Source organism: Macaca thibetana, chromosome 3, assembly GCF_024542745.1.
Source record: "Macaca thibetana thibetana isolate TM-01 chromosome 3, ASM2454274v1, whole genome shotgun sequence".
Lineage (NCBI taxonomy): Eukaryota > Metazoa > Chordata > Mammalia > Primates > Cercopithecidae > Macaca > Macaca thibetana.
This window is the reverse complement of record NC_065580.1, coordinates 180353606-180363757: the sequence shown is the minus strand read 5'-3', so window position 1 is coordinate 180363757 and position 10152 is coordinate 180353606. Positions and strand designations below refer to the sequence as shown.

At 35.8% G+C, this 10152-nt stretch overlaps 1 long non-coding RNA gene across 2 annotated transcripts; it reads right to left on the bottom strand.

The window, feature by feature from the left end:
- Nucleotides 1–5314: 5314 nt before the first annotated feature.
- On the bottom strand, nt 5315–9786 carry LOC126951049 (uncharacterized). Of its 2 annotated transcripts, XR_007724344.1 has the most exons (4): nt 9694–9786; nt 9318–9431; nt 7206–7300; nt 5315–6154 (listed from the first exon to the last, which is right to left on the bottom strand). It is a non-coding gene; the product is annotated as an uncharacterized LOC126951049 (long non-coding RNA). The 2 variants fall into 2 exon arrangements; XR_007724345.1 differs by lacking the exon at nt 9318–9431.
- Nucleotides 9787–10152: the final 366 nt, after the last annotated feature.

The window sequence follows — 10152 nt, the reverse complement described above, 5'->3', positions numbered from 1 at the left end:
CGGCACCTCGCCCGGCTAGTTTTTGTATTTTTTAGTAGAGACGGGGTTTCACCGTGTTCGCCAGGATGGTCTCGATCTCCTGACCTCGTGATCCGCCCGTCTCGGCCTCCCAAAGTGCTGGGATTACAGGCTTGAGCCACCGCGCCCGGCCCCTTTTTATTCTTAATGAAATTTTGAGTACTATTTCACAATAGAGGGTTATTTTGAAAAAAGGGTTCTGTTAGCAAATGATCTCTTGTAAAAATATTTGTTTTTTGACCTTATGGTTGCATAAAAAATGACCTTTTTTCAAGTAACAAATCGGGATACCACTAGAGCATAAAAAGCAAACTTTTCAACTATAAAAGTATTCGCATTATTTGTTTTTCAATATAAAGAGAGGATAAGAAAATGTATAAAGTGATCTACTCTCATATGGCCTATAATGAAAACTTAGAATAAATAAAAATTAAATTGGGTAATAAAGGGCAGAAATGTACCATAAGTGAAGAGAAGGAAAAAATGTAAAGAGGCTTTGTGAAATAAACAATATACAAATATCACTGAAAATAAATGATCCTTAGAAAGACTTCAGAGCTGGGCACTGTGGCTCATGCCTGTAATCTCAGCACTTTGGGAGGCTGAGGCAGGTGGAATGTTCGAGCACAGGAGTTTGAGACCAGCCTGGACAACTTGACGAACCCTGTCTCTACTAAAAATACAAAAAAATAGCTGGGCATGGTGGCGCACGCCTGTAATCCCAGCAACTTGGGAAGCTGAGGTGAGAGGATGGCCTGAACCCAGGAAGTTGAGGTTGCAGTGAACAACCTCGGGATCCTGCCACTGCACTCTCGTCTGGGTGACAGAGCGAGACTTTGGTTTTGTTCTATATTTTTGCAATTGCAAATTGTGCTGCTACAAACATGTATGTCCAAGTATCTTTTTTGTATAATGACTTATTTTCCTGTGGGTAGATACCTAGTAGTGGGATTGCTGGATCAAATGGTAGATCTACTTTTAGTTCTTTAAGAAATCTCCACACTGTTTTCCATAGTGGTTGTACTATACTAGTTCACATTCGCACTAGCAGTGTAAAAGTGTTCCCTTTTCACCACATCCATGCTAACATCTATCTTTTTTTTTTTTTTAAGTTATGGCCATTCTTGTAGGAGTACGGTATCACACTGTGGTTTTGATTTGCATTTTCTTGATCATTAGTGTTGTTGAGCACTCTTTGCATATGTTTGTTGGCCATTTGTATATCTTCTTTTGAGAATTGTCTATTCATGTCCTCAGCCCACTTTTTGATGGGACTGTTTTTTCTTGCTAATTTGTTTGAGTTCTTTGTGGATTCTGGATATATTAGTCCTTGGTCAGATATAGATCGTAAAGATTTTCCCCCACCCTGTGGGTTGTCTGTTAAATCTGCTGATTATTTCTTTTGCTGTGAAGAAGCTCTTTAGTTTAATTAAGTCCCATCTATTTATCTTTGTTTTTGTTGCATTTGCTTTTGGGTTCTTGGTCATGAAGTCTTTGCCTAAGCCAATGTCTGGAAAGTTTTTTTCCAATGTTATCTTCTAGAATTTTTTAAAAGATGACTAGACTGATGTCTCATAGAACTAATTTTATTTTGACATTTTGTCATCAGCCAAGTTCAAAGTTCCATAGCTTTTTACATTGTCTGCCTATTAATGAAGTTGCCATTTCGTTTCCTGGATTATTATGTGCTTTTTTTTTTTTTTTTTTAATGTCTACCCTTCTTCAAAACGTGGCTCAAACCTTAACACCTCACAGAAAAATTTTCTTAATGTCTTCTGATATTTATCACCCTTTTACTGCATTTCAGCCTGCAACTTATTCTGTTTGTGGATGTTGGTCAGTAAGTTTCTCCAAGTGTGTGTGTGTGTGTGTGTGTGTGTGTGTGTGTGTGTGTGTCTGTATATGTATATGTATGAATATTCATGTGAGTGTTTTTATGAGCTTTTCAGAGGACTATTTCTACCCTATTACCCCTACCTTCTAGAATAGGGCTCCAATACAAAGGAAAAGCTAAATAAATGTTACTAAACTACTAACTGTAGTAATAGTGATTTTAATTATTAGGATAAAAACATAATTAGCACTTGTAGATCACATTAGGGCTTAACAAAAGCTTTCAGATATATTAGCTAATATGTTCATTATTTTATAATATATGGTTTAGTTTATCTGCTGACAATTAAAGTGTATAATAACAATGATTTGTATTTAGCTTTGAAGTGTGGGGATTTCTTTTGTATTTATGTATGAAGATATCCTGGGAATTAATAACATTGCAAACTAATAATGGATTCTTTAACTAACCAGCTCAGTAATTCCATTATCCTTCTCTGCTTCAGACAGTTCTACTATGTACACCGTCTACCTCCATTCTATTTTCTAGTATGAGTCAGACTTCTTTCCATCCTTGAGTGACAATAAAGATTTCAGTTTTTAAAAAAAATTTGAATGAAAGCTATGCTGTAAATATCCACACTCTCTTCTCTTCTACTCCTCCCAGGCCTTAGGCAGTAGGCAGAATAGTTAATACATTCTTTTGTTAACTATTCTTTGAATAGTTAATACATTCAATTGTTTTAAAATTCAGAATCTTACTATTTTATTTTCCAGTTTTTACACAAATGATAGAATACTATCTATATTTACACTGAACTATATTATTATTTAATAGCAAATCTGAGAGTTCTTCATATAGCAGTACATCAAAATTTCTCCTCTTCTTTTATGTGACTGAATATGTATTCTCTGTGAAGGGGCTTTACATTATTTTCAGTTTTCTGACCCTTGCAAAACAGTGACTCACTGAATAGCTAGATATACCCATCATCTTGCCTATTAACACACTTAGGCATAAGATAAAGTCTTAGAAGTGGAATCGTTGGGTCAAAAGCTATGCACCTTTTTCATTTTGGCAGATATTGACAAATTCTTATTTTAAAGAATTATGCCAATTTAAACCTTCACAAAAAATATGCATACTGCTTGGGGTTTTGTTGTTGTTGTTGTTACATCTTTACCGACACAATGAATAATTAAGACTAGATCTTTGACTAACTTCTGGGTGCAAGCAGTAAAATAGTATAGTTTTAATTTGTATTTATTATTTGACAAATGGTATTGAGAATGTTTTCATATTTACTGAGTTTCAAAGTTCATAGAGTTGATTTCCTGCTTGCTCAGACCTGTAAAATGGAAAAGCTCTTCCTTAACACCTTACTGAAGTAATCCTTTGCCTTTCTGGACTTTAACTACTTGCTAACCTCCATCCTACTTTCATGTAACTTCACTCTTAGCACAACCTTCCTCCACCACACCAATCACTCCTGTCCTGATGCATTCCAGAGAGAGGGGAAACTGTTGACACAGAAGTTTCTGGATACAAAGTGCCTACTGGGTAGGGTGAGGAGGGGAACTTATAAAGACTAAAATATGTAACTTTGTGCAGCTACTCTGGACATGTTGATGTTGATATACACATATAACAATATAGCCTTCTGAAATAAAATCTGTGTTTTACTTTGTTAAAGGTTTGGCATTCCTATATTCAGAGATGTATTTTCCTTGTTTGTTCACTTTACGTTTTTTTGTGCGGTTGCGGTTTTTACCACCTAGAATTTCCTCGTGTTTCCAGTGTGGAAAGGAAAGTATGAGAATATCAGTCAGAGAATCTTCCGTTATATAATAATCACTCTGATGATTTGTAGCAGAGTTTACTAAAGAACAAATGTTCACAGTATCAGGTTATGAGTAACAAAAGGCCTAAGTTCAGAATGGGCCTACTTTCATTGTATTGCCATAAATTATACTGTTTATGTGTAACATATTCTCGTCAAGGTTACATTTATTTTTGAGCAATCTCTAACAGATATTCCAAATTACTGAAGAGTTGGCTCATTCTCCATTAATAAGATGCTATTGAGCAACCTGTCTTTCGAGAAACTTATTTATTTGCTTGATGTATGGATGATGCAACCAGTTCAAATGGTAGAAAGAGTATATTAATACAAAATCATTACAATATATTACCTACTGATTTATTAAGAGGTCCAGGTTTTCTTAAACTAAAAGGAAGTAATTCCTTGTGGTTTATCTTGCTTTTAGAGTCTGGTGTTGTCTGAGTTTAAGTCATCTATCACCATGTCTGTTTTAAAAGCAGAGGCTTTTAAAAGGTCTGATGATAAATGTCTCATATTGATATTTAGAATATAAAATTAGGAAAATAGCATTCTTTACCTAGCTCATTTTTTAATAATTGCCCAATGCTGTATCCAAGTAAAACCTAATTATAGCTTCTACCCTCATTTTCCAAGCTTTTTCTGGCATGAAATATAACCCGACTATTTATCCAAACTAAGTGATCAGACACATTATTAGACCAGAGTCCCCTTCAGGTGTAGGGCGCCTTGTTTTCACACTGATCTTAAATGTCTGATGTTATGTTAACAAAGGCTGAACATTTGAAGATTGAAATAATTACGATGTCTCAGATTGAGAAATACAGAAATATAAACAAACTCTCTGACTATGCGTTACACTGATAATATAACAACTCTACAGAGATTTTCACTAAATACTCATCACATTTTACATATTATTATTCATTCCAGAATACCTTGTGATAAAAACCATTTAAACAATATTCTGTATGAACAAGACTGATTTATCAGTAATTTCCTAGTTACAGTGGTAAAATTTTAAAAGGGTGCTTTTTTTAAAAAAAAAAAAGAAAGGGGGGGGCCTTGCATGGCGATCCTTTAAGTAGAGACTATAATTCACAGATAATGACAAAGATACAAGTTAGATTTAAAGCCTCCATGTTTTTAAGACCAAGTAGTGAAGAAATTTATCACAGCTCAAGAAAAGAGTTAAGGGCATAAGAAACCTGCTCGTTGTGCACATGTACCCTAGAACTTAAAGTATAATAATAAAAGAAAAAAAAAGAGTTAAGGGCGACAATAATATCTTACTACTCCAGGTAAGAAAGTACACATTTTAATGACAGAGAAGACTGGTGACCATTGTTACCAAATGTGTAGTTTCCAGAAAGCACAATTATTTTATGTATAGACCTTGGAGAGACAGAACTTCATTATAACCTAAGAGAGTCCCTCCTAAGAACAGGTAGATAAGAATAGGTATATAGAAATAAGCACCTAAATTACACCCAATATTGAACTAAGATTTTTGTCTTTATTTACGTATAAAATAAGGAAAATGATATTTTTTAGTACCAACACTAATACGGATAATTTGATTTAACTTATGAGAAAATACCTCACTGGCTGTTCAACTTTAAAATTCAGAAGAAAAACAAAACTCACTGGCCAGATAAGATACTTACTAATATTTGGGGACTAATGATGACATAGAAATTGTCAGTGCAGTAAAGAGTGAAAACCAGAAAACGTATATGCACTTCAAACATTATTCCTTGAGTTGATTTAGCCTTTAGCTTGTCGTTTGTTATAGTTTGCTGCAAATCTATATCTTAAATTCCTAGTTTTTTAATAATGAAACAAGCTTATCAAGATCTCTTGAAAGTAAAATTCACACTAGTATATAGTGTGTAAATTTGAATTTAGTTGCCTTTTTTAACCCAAGGATGACCATGTTATGTGCAGAAGGTCATGTGATTGTCCCAAACTATCAAGTTATTCTGGAGTGTCCCATAAATATTTTTTAATAAATGTATTTTTCATGCTTTCATGCTTAATTGTATGCACTAAATAACTCATAGTAGTTGTTCTAAACTAACCTGGAAACATATAGCATCTTGATCCATGCTTTCCTTATTAAACATTCATTTATACTAGGGACATGTCAAGGACACAAAATTCCTTTCTCACAGAAACAAAAACCACATCCAGATGGCCAAAGTCTCTTCCAGGAGAGTATGGTTAACAGAAACACAGATGAACCATAAGAACAAAATAGTGTTAATAATTTGTTAAAAGAAGTCCTCTGTAAAAGAATTAAAGGAGGCCTGGGAAATCAGCAGAACCTACCTGACGTGTCTTTCCCTTGTTGCTGGTGTTTGGCCAGCTTTTTGGCCGTTGGAAGCACCAGGTCTCTTGTTTCCAAAGAGCTGCCTGTGTTGGCCTGTCTTTCAGACTATCATGTTGCAAAATCTGAAGTTCTGTTGCAATAAACACCAGATTTCAAAGGAAAAGCAATGGAAATTGTGCAGATTAAACTTCATTTTTATAGCAACAGTCAGTAGTACATAACTATGTGTCTAAACAATGCTTCTTCTTCCAATATAATATTAAATTGAGAAAGACACTGATTTTGAGGGTGCATTTAGAAAAAATATATATATATTTAGGCTTGGGGGGAAAAAGGGCTGTCTTTCACAGAAACACAATAAATTTATCCTTTGAATCCCTCCTGAATCAACCATATGCAAACAGATAACTTTAGAACTGTGTTATTCTAGAGTAAGCCTCAGCCAAGTGTAGTTGAAAAGTGGTTGGGTATAATGAGGGCAACCCTGACACAAACATAGACAATATGCTTCCCGAGATAAAGAATTTAAAAAAAGAAAAAAAAAAAAAAAACCAAAGTCAACTGAGAGCACAATATTTCAGGAGTAACTGTTTTCTCTTGATGCTCATTTAATTTGAAATTAGTTATGAAGACTTCAAACAACAGCACCTCAAGAATTACGTTTTTTGATCTTTCAAGGACATTGTCATTAGTACTATAATGTCTGTAACCTTCAAGGTTCAGGGGATAGTGTTTAAAGAAGACTACGAAGTTAACACGTCAAAAAGTCAAGAATATGCTCAAGGCCAGGCACGGTGGCTCACACCTGTAATCCCAGCACTTTGGGAGGCCGAGGCGGGTGGATCACGAAGTCCTGAGATGGAGACCATCCTGGCTAACACGGCGAAACCCCGTCTCTACTAAAAATACAAAAATCAGCCGGGCGTGACGGCGGCGCCTGTAGTCCCAGCTACTCGGGAGGCTGAGGCGGGAGAATGGCGGGAACCCGGGAGGCGGAGCTTGCAGTGAGCCGAGATCGCGCCGCTGCACTGCAGCCTGGGAGACAGAGACTCCGCCTCAAAAAAAAAAAAAAAAAATGCTTATAAGCTACTGAGAAAACCTGTAAGAATATGCCCAGGGTACCAAGGAAACTGTAACTTCTTTTGGAGGGGGTACAAGGTATCCTTTACATTTTAACTCACTATTTTTTGTCTTAGCCTCTTTTCATTCCTTCTTGGCTTTATAGGGCCAGTGCTCTCACGATGTAATCGCTATAGAAGTGAAATCGCTCAGATCCCTATCATAACAGAATGGTAGAGTTACAGTTTCAGTGCACATATTTTACAGATGAGAAAGCTGAAGCTTGATAAGGTTGTGATTTGCCCCAAAGTGATGGCTAGCTGTGTCAAAATGGAGGAAAAAATCCAATTCTTCCCCTTATCAGGTAAGAGCATTTTTTCTAGTACACTGTGATTAAACTTTCCTGGGTAAATATTTTTTAAATGGTCTAACATTAGATACATTGGAATGGAAGACATGGCAGAATTAAAACTAAGGTTATAACAAATGATACGGATAAATTGGAGACTTGGCTGAGTCAATGCTGAATAGTATATGGTGGTTGATGGGGTGTTGACATTCTTTCTAACAGCAAATGTTTATCTGGCGTTGCAGGCTGAAACTGCATTTAGCATGGCTGAATTTACTTGGAATATGATTCCTGTAGAAATGATCTTAAGCCTTCGCACAACAGTTGCGCTAGAGAAAATTCATTCGCAAATGCTGGTCAGTATAGATATCATGTGGGTAAGACGTATATTCTTTCAGAATTCACTCTCTCGATTTTTCCTTTTGCACTACCGGCCATGACTAATTTTTCATAACCTTTGGGACTGATGATGTTACTTTGATATTTTGTCTACTTTTCTACTCCTCATGAGACCAGCAAAACTATTTGATTATTTATCCCTGCTAGGCTGTCATCCCAGGTATCCCCTATTGAACTTCTGTGCCTTCCCCTTTCCCCAGTATAAGGCCAACCACATGGAAGTGGGTGTAATTGTGTTGGAGAGTTGGGGTGTTTGAGTGTGCATGGAGATCAACCACAAGGATACCTGCAGGATAATGCAAAAGTAGACCAAAACATCAGCCAACTGTTACAACAGGATGGCAATCACTATGGCTAGTTTAAAAATAAAATAGAAAAAACAATGATTTTGGTTCTTTTCCTCTAGACAAAAAAATAAAATGTCAGGATAATTGGACCGTTATAAGGTATAAAATGTTAAGACTCATTTAGGGAAAAGAAAATGCAAATTGTAGTAGTTTGCAGTGGATCATAACCTGCTGAGTCAAAACTGGGACAAAAAAAAAATTAGGCCGGGCACAGTGGCTCACACCTGTAATCCCAGCACTTTGGGAGGCCAAGGCGGGTGAACACTTGAGGTCAGGAGTTCGAAACCAGCCTGGTAAAAATGGTGAAACCTCGTCTCTACTAAAAACACACAAAAAAACGAGGCACCTGTTTTTCCAGCTACTTGGGAGGCTGAGGCACGAGAATCAGTTGAACCCAGGAGGAGGAGGTTGCAGTGAGCCGAGATCATGCCATTGCACTCCAGCCTGGGCAGCAGAGTAAGTCTCCATCTCAAAAAAAAAAAAGAAAGAAAAGAAAGCAGGTCCTTGACATATAAGCCTTTAATCTTGTGTTTACCATTAGAATGAGTAAAGAAACCATGGTTTATTTTTGCATAATTTATAAATACCAATTTGTGGCATTTATTAATTTAAAATAAGAACATATTTGTATGTTGTATGTTGCCAAACATATAAAAAGGTCACAAAACATGAGTTGATATTCCAGTTAGGAGAAAACTCAATTAAATGATCAAAATATTTCTCTGGCAAAGGTAGTGTCCACCCTGAGGTGAGTCCCTCTTGATGGAACCATGATAAATGACTTCCTTTTCAACACAAACATAGTCCCTCTTACCCATCAAATGGATAATGTCATATTTTATAGTCATGAATTTGTGTTTGCATTGTCAATGAGAAAGGATTATCAAATCACACATAGCTCCAAATTAAAATTGGCCAAAACCCAGGGACACCGCAAGACAAAGGCAAACATGTTAGCTCATCACAATGTAATATAACTCTTATAGTTCTGAAATATTCAAGGGATTGTGTACTTCCCCAATAAATAGGATGATAAACCAGTAAGTAGAATAATACTTTGGGATCAGTGCCAAAATAATATGTATTACTTTAACTTAAGAAAAATTCAAATTCAGAAAGATTAATTTGTATGTCCTCACCTATATGTGGAAGCTAAAAATACGGAACTCGCCGAAGTAGAAACTGGAATGGTGGTTACCAGAGGCTGGGGGTGGGGAAAGGCAAGGTGATGATCAAAGAATATAATGTTTCAACTAGATGGGAGGAATAAATGATAGTGTTTGAGGTGATGGATATTAATTAGCTTGAGCCAATCATTCCACATTGTATACACATATCACAGCATCATTTTTTACCTTATGAATATATACAGTTATAACTTGCCAATATCCAATTAAAAAGTTAAAAAAAATATAAAGAGGCAAATTTTTCTTTTCAATTATTTTGTATAAATGAAGATCCTTTTTAAAAAATAGTTTCTTGCCTTTTGTTAGTCTCATTAACAAAAAAACTTACATTAATGACAGTAGCTGAAAGGGCACGTTCCAGTGGGTCACCAAGACTGCTTATTGGAGAATGTACAGCCAGGAGTCCACGGAGAGGCAATGTAATCTGGGGGTTACGAAGGCAAATATGAGTAAGTCAGATACAGCCTTGACCCTGGCTTTCATATGTAATTGCTGCATGTCTATTTTCATCTCTGAGCCTTGACTTTCCTATTTCTAAAGTGGATATTATAATGGTATCTACTGTATTCATCCTGCTGAAAGAAATACATGGTGTAATATGTGCAAAACAATTAGCAGAGGGTCCAGGTTATCGTAAATTCTAAATAAATCTTAGATTTTATTTTGTGTTTAATATTTTTACTATTACAAAAGTGGCCCAAGTCAGAGCTTCATTATAACTAGGAAATTTTTTTTATCACTGAGCTGACATGTTTGAGTCTTTCATTAACGAAGAATAGTTTTCACA